This window comes from Emys orbicularis, chromosome 2, assembly GCF_028017835.1.
Source record: "Emys orbicularis isolate rEmyOrb1 chromosome 2, rEmyOrb1.hap1, whole genome shotgun sequence".
NCBI lineage: Eukaryota > Metazoa > Chordata > Testudines > Emydidae > Emys > Emys orbicularis.
The window spans coordinates 104199373-104205372 of record NC_088684.1 but is presented as its reverse complement, the minus strand read 5'-3'; positions in this window follow the sequence as shown (position 1 = coordinate 104205372).

The window sequence follows — 6000 nt, the reverse complement described above, 5'->3', positions numbered from 1 at the left end:
TTTCATTATACTCAGCAAGTCAAATTTTCTCTAATTTATAGTGATTTCATTGTGGTTGAACTAGGGTCAGAGGTGACTTAGTTTGTTTGCGTGTAAGATTGAAAGGGTTAAAAATTAGAGTTTTTTTTCTATTAATGATTTGATTAAAAATACATCACTACAAATTCTTCATGAAAGGAAAAAGCAAATTTGACATAGTTTAGTGTGTGCCTTTATGAAGTATATTTGTCCTAAAATGTTTGTATAGTGTTATGTTGAAATAAAAATATAGGGCTGGATCTTCAGATGGCGTAAATCACCATTGCTTCATTGTCTTCAAGGGAGTTACACTTTACTCAAACAGAGGATCCGGCCTGTAGTTTTGTCCTAGTTGGTGATATTCCTTTATCAGTTGATGTTCTAAATAGTTTGGGATTTGTTTTTTCACATTCACTGGTAAACCTGATATTAGGTGCCACAAGTACTCCTGTTCTTTTTGCGGATACAGACTAACACGGCTGCTACTCTGAAACCTGATATTAACGTTATCTCCCTACTAACAATAAATTAAAGAGAAAGGAAAGCAATCGCCTTTAAGACTTTTGGCAAAAGAGCTTAAAACCATTTGATACAGTATCTTCTCTGGAGAAAAGACACTGGTTCACTGCAGGCCCCTGTTGTTATTATTATTAATAAATATTAATATTACAATAGTCCACAAAGACCCTGATGAGGATTAATTAGACCTTACTTATGGCTTATGCTCTACAGACATATGAAGACATATGTATATACATGGTTCCGTCACTGAAATTCTTGCAACTTATAATGGCTTTAAGGTGTTGATGTCTTACTGATTTCCTCTCATTACTAACTCTCTGAAATTATAGTACTGAGGCAATGACAGTAAAATTTTAGTCCGAGGCACTTTGGTTATAAGAACTGATCATCGAGTGCTTATAACTTCTTGGGGAAAAAGCTTGCCTTTAATCAGTGTTTTCTCAGACTTGTGTTTGGAAAGTCTGGGGAACTTCTGTTTGCACACTTTGGTGAATAAAGCCCTGATCCTGCACATGCTTAACTTTCAAGTCAGCATTGAATGGGCTTATACATATGGGTAAATGTTTGCAGGATTGACGCGTAAGTGACTGTGGCAAAGTGTAAAGGCTTTCGCTCTGTATGTAAAAGGTTACTGGGTTCCTTCCTGTCACATGGCTAATCTGGGAAAATTTAGAAGGGGAAAGGGGATGCTGGAGCCCATCCTAGAGGAAGGATATATCCTCTCTCCTCCCAGCTGGTTGAAGCAGGAGGCCCACGATGAATAATACCCAGTAATTTAATTTGATTTGTTCTGCTTTTGAGTTTGTGTTTGTGGAAATAAAGCAAGCCCTGAAGAAAGGGATGTTGAAGAGACTTGTATGATCTAGTAGGGAACAACATTTCCTTGTACCTCACTCTCAGAAATGGCTGAGTTGTTTTTGCAAAAATTAAAAATAACATTCAGACTAAGGCAGATATATGGCATGGGAAATTTTACCCTGGATGGTTGAATTTGGCAAAGTTATAAGCAACTGACTATAGGGTCTTATAAAGGAAAGTGTTTGGCAACCTTAAGTATCAGCAGCACTGTAAGGTCCACCTTACAGTATAATAATAACAACTGGTAACATAGTCTCTGTTATTGCTCACCAGTCACACAAAGTTCTTAATGTTTAAAAGCATTTATCATGACTTGAAACCAGAGGAAGTGTAGTCCTAGCCACAAAGGAAAATTTGTCTTCATGCAGACACATCTCTTCTCTTTGCCCATTAATGAGACTTTTTCCATGCTACAGCCAATTACAAATCCTTCTCTCTCAACACCCCGTCCACACACACTTTTCTAACTTTGCATCTAAGTTTTGTATGAACAAGACTTGCTATTGGTTTTGATTTTACATGGAAGGCACTCATATACCACAGTGAAATAGAAGATAGAGCCATAACCACTAGGTAGTAGCACCTCAAAATTGTAAAAACAAAAAACGTTTGTATACTGCATTACAATTTGCAATAAATTGCATCTAAATCTTCAGTTGCTCAGTCATGAAAATGGGTGTCAGAGTCAGAGATAAAACTCTACCTATGATTAGTAATGCTAGTCAGAAGAGGCAAATACCTTAAAGATTTGTCATACACCACCACTTTATCGTCAGTCAAGGACATCTTAACATCTTCCCCAGGACCTTCTCTCCATTTGAAGAAGACTTAGTTCTAAATACACAGATGCTGATTTATTTCTCTTTTAATTCAATGGAGGTTGGGTGGAACAACAGTTTGAGGAACAGGGACCGAAGTTGGAGAGAGACCTTATTTGTTGTTGGTTTGTGGATAAGGAATAGCCAATCAAAGCATAGGAATTTGAAGTATGGATATTGGCAAATAAATATACTAATCAGAACACCTTTGCCAGTAAGAATGCAGGCAATCCCATAATTGAGAAATAAGCGTGTCATGGCAGGTTAGTAATCCGTGTGCTCTGTTCAGCTCGAATATCTCCATTGCAGTATTTTAACATATAAAACTTATCATATCCACTAATAGAACACAGTATCTTTTTATAATGTGATCAATTTGAGTTCCTGTTGGGACCATAAATTGGAATTTCCTGATATTTGTGCATTTAAAACTTCAATTACAGCACTATATTCCACATAGTTTTGCCTTGAATACATAACAGATGTTTATATTGAGATGAATGCTTTGTGGAGCCAGAACTGTCATCAGACCTCTCATAATCACATTTTCACCTATGCATATGGTGTACACCTGTGGCTTGATGGAAATGTTCTCAGTTGCAATGTGGGAGGTTCAAAGTTAACCGTGTATTTTTATTTCCTCATGTTTTTTTTCAGTCACCCTTGACATGGCTGTTATATGTTTTTATATATTTTTTTGTCTAGCACGTAAAACAAATACAGGAAAACAGAGTGAACGGTGGCCATTTTAATACTAATAGACTTCAGTGTAATGTGCAGAAAAATATATGTTTTATATATGTAATATAATTTACAGTTTTAAAAGTATAATTTAAATGTATGTTGGAGCAGAACAGGACAAGGCCTAAGGAAATGTCATAAGACAGAGGTTGATTTTACTGCTGAATATATACAAAAGCACAATAGGAAAATCAAACCCAGAATACAAAGTTAGAGGTATATAGTACACATGTGGGATTTTATGTTTATATATTTTTGTAAAACAAATAGACCTTGAAATGTGCTGGTAGGAAACCACCATGCTCTATTTTTCATTCTCCATTCACAGACACACCCAATTCACTGTTAGGGATTCTGGGTAGTATATTCCAACAGGCAATTTTCTATATAAAAATATCTATAATTAGAACAGCTACAAAAAGCAATTTAGAACACTATGTCCCGCCAATTCTGCCCTTACAAGGGTACAACACGTGACTTCATTGGGACTTATCCCCATGTGAGGACTGAATTGAGCCTGGAGCTGGCTGCAAAGGGAAACTGAGTAGGATTTACTAGTTAATGTCTCTTTAAAGTCAGCTTTTAGTAAAGAGGGTCCTACAGAAAGAAACTGACTAATTTTAGTTAGGTCGTACCCAAAGCATGGACCCAACCTATACACATAGAAGATTTCTCTTTGCTGCAAGCACTCTTACCTGCTACCTGTTGTGGTGCATTAGGTAGCTGCTTATGCCTAAAACCAGCCTTGGTGAAGGGATACATACAGAGGAGTAGTTAATGCTCTAGTCAGTTTCCCTGTACAGGACACAGCACAGCATACAGAGTACTTCAATATGCAGAGAAGAAAAAGATATGAGAAGACAGGGGGAGACAAATTCTGGGGAAAAAAGAGGGAAAGGAAAATAAAGGAAAGACTGAAAGAAAAGACAAAAAGTAAGAAGAATTGAGAGAAGCAGGAACAAAGACTGGAAAGAGGAAAATACAGAGGTGGATGAGCCTCAGGGTATGCCTACACTACGAAATTAGGTCGAATTTATAGAAGCCGGTTTTATAGAAATCGGTTGTATACAGCCGCTTGTGTGTGTCCCCACATAAAATGCTCTAAGTGCATTAAGTCGGCGGACCGCGTCCACAGTACCGAGGCTAGCGTCGCCTTCCGGAGCGTTGCACTGTGGGTAGCTATCCCACAGTTCCCGCAGTCTCTGCCGCCCATTGGAATTCTGGGTTGAGATCCCAATGCCTGAATGATGCAAAACAGTGTCGCGGGGGGTTCTGGGTACATGTCGTCAGGCACCTCCCCCTCCATCAGAGCAATGGCAGACAATCGATTCGTGCCTTTTTACCTGGGTTACCTGTGCAGACAACATACCACGCCAAGCATGGAGCCCGCTCAGCTCAGCTCAGCTCACCATCACCATATGTCCTCTGGGTGCCGGCAGACGTGGTACTGCATTGCTACACAGCAGCAGCTAATTGCCTTTTGGCAGTAGACGGTGCAGTATGACTGGTAGCCTTCATCGGCGATCTGGGTGCTGGCAGACGTGGGGCTGCATTGCACACAGCAGCAGCCCCTTGACTTTTGGTAAAAGATGGTATATTACGACTGGTATCCGTCGTCATCGTACTGCAGTGGCTGTCAATCATGGGCACCTGGGCAGACATGCTCAGTCCTATCGAACTGTCTTGATGATGATGGCTATCAGTCGTAGTATGCTATTTTCTGCCAAGCACCCAGAAGATGCCGAGGGCTATCAGTCATGCTGCACCGTCGTCTGCCAGCTTAAGATGTAAAAAATAGATTTGTTCTGTATTCATTTGCTTCCCCCTCCCTCCGTGAAATCAACGGCCTGCTAAACCCAGGGTTTTGAGTTCAATCTTTGGGGAGGGGGGCATTCTGTGTGACAATTGTTTGTGTTTCTCCCTGATGCACAGCCACCTTTGTTGATTTTAATTCCCTGTACCTGTATGCCATGTCGTCACTCGCCCCTCCCTCCCTCCCTCCCTCCGTCAGATACTAGTTTCGCGCCTTTTTTCAGACCAGACGTCATAGCACTGGGATCATGGAGCCCGCTCAGATCACCGCGGCAATTATGAGCACTATGAACACCACGTACATTGTCCTGGAGTATATGTAGAGCCAGGGCATGCCAAAGCAAAACCAGGACCAGCCGAGGAGGAGGCGATTGCAGCGCGGCGACGAGAGTGATAAGGAAATTGACATGGACATAGACCTCTCACAAGGCACAGGCCCCAGCAATGTGCAAATAATGGTGTTACTGGGGCAGGTTCATGCCGTGGAACGCTGATTCTGGGCACGGGAAACAAGCACAGACTGGTGGGACCGCATCGTGCTGCAGGTGAGGGACGATTCCCAGTGGCTGCGAAACTTTCGCATGCGTAAGGGCACTTTCATGGAACTTTGTGACTTGCTTTCCCCTGCCCTGAAGCGCCAGAATACCAGGATGAGAGCAGCCCTCACAGTTGAGAAGTGAGTGGCGATAGCCCTGTGGAAGCTTACAACGCCAGACAGCTACCGGTCAGTCGGGAATCAATTTGGAGTGGGCAAATCTACTGTGGGGGCTGCTGTGATCCAAGTTGCCAGGGCAATGAAAGACCTGGTGATATCAAGGGTAGTGACTCTGGGAAACGTGCAGGCCATAGTGGATGGCTTTGCTGCGATGGGATTCCCAAACTGTGGTGGGGCAATAGACGGAACCCATATCCCTATCTTGTCACCGGAGCACCAAGCCACCGAGTACATAAACCACAAGGGGTACTTTTCAATGCTGCTGCAAGCCCTGGTGGATCACAAGGGACGTTTCACCAACATCAACGTGGGATGGCCGGGAAAGGTACATGATGCTCGCGTCTTCAGGCACTCTGGTCTGTTTCGAAAGCTGGAGGAAGGGACTTTCTTCCCGGACCAGAAAATAACCGTTGGGGATGTTGAAATGCCTATCGTGATCCTTGGGGACCCAGCCTACCCCTTAATGCCATGGCTCATGAAGCCGTACACAGGAAGCCTGGACAGTAGTCAGGACCT